A 798-nucleotide genomic window follows, 5' to 3' on the forward strand; every position below is an offset into this window, starting at 1 on the left:
AAAAAAAAAGTCAGTAGAAACAAAGATAAAGTAAAGAATACCGTGATATCTACAACCCATACTCCTACACAACTTTGATTATATGAGCAGCCGAGAAGTTTTCCCTCGTGAACATTAAGATCTGATAATTTAGACCATCCCACATCCACGCCATCATGGCATCTAATCGGCTCCCATGAGAAAACCTATAAATTTGAAACAATACAAGTGAGCATAGACTCAATGTACCCAAAATTATAAACTAGCACCACAAATCCTCACCTTCAAACTCTCATGCAATCCACAAAGTAGGGTCCGTCCATCAGGGTTAAAAGTCAAACAACGCACTCCAGTGGTCTGATATAGGTATAAGCAAATCAGATAAATTGACTTTCATGAAAGCAGTATAACATAACTCGGCCAGAGATCCAACACTACACTTTATTATTTTACAGTCAAAATAGATTTATCCTGGGATCTAAAAAGCACCTCAGGTCCAGCTGAACCAATTAGCTCAAAGGTTTCAAGGTCCCAGAATTTAACTGTCCTATCTGCTGAGCCTGGGCAACAACAAACAGAAAAAGAAAAACATATATCAGCAATAACAAATAGGGGACACGCACAGCTTCAAGAATCACAAACATGCATCTCCTAATACTAGATTTTACTACTGTTTACTGAGTCAATATTTTCTTTTTCACTGAAAATATGGTCACCCAATTTGGTTATCTATTACTCTCCACCATTATTGAGCATAGGATAGCATATTTCCAAGCCTTACCAAATTGCTGAGTTGTAGATTGAACGATTTCCTATTTC

At 37.2% G+C, this 798-nt stretch overlaps 1 long non-coding RNA gene across 1 annotated transcript; it reads right to left on the reverse strand.

Annotated features, from left to right (window-relative positions):
- Positions 1-47: 47 nt before the first annotated feature.
- Positions 48-548, reverse strand: LOC112095036. The gene is made up of 3 exons (XR_002903740.1): positions 469-548; positions 262-336; positions 48-185 (listed from the first exon to the last, which is right to left on the reverse strand). It is a non-coding gene; the product is annotated as an uncharacterized LOC112095036 (long non-coding RNA).
- Between the last annotated feature and the right edge of the window lie 250 nt (positions 549-798).

This window comes from Morus notabilis, unplaced genomic scaffold, assembly GCF_000414095.1.
Source record: "Morus notabilis unplaced genomic scaffold, ASM41409v2 C11371316, whole genome shotgun sequence".
NCBI lineage: Eukaryota > Viridiplantae > Streptophyta > Magnoliopsida > Rosales > Moraceae > Morus > Morus notabilis.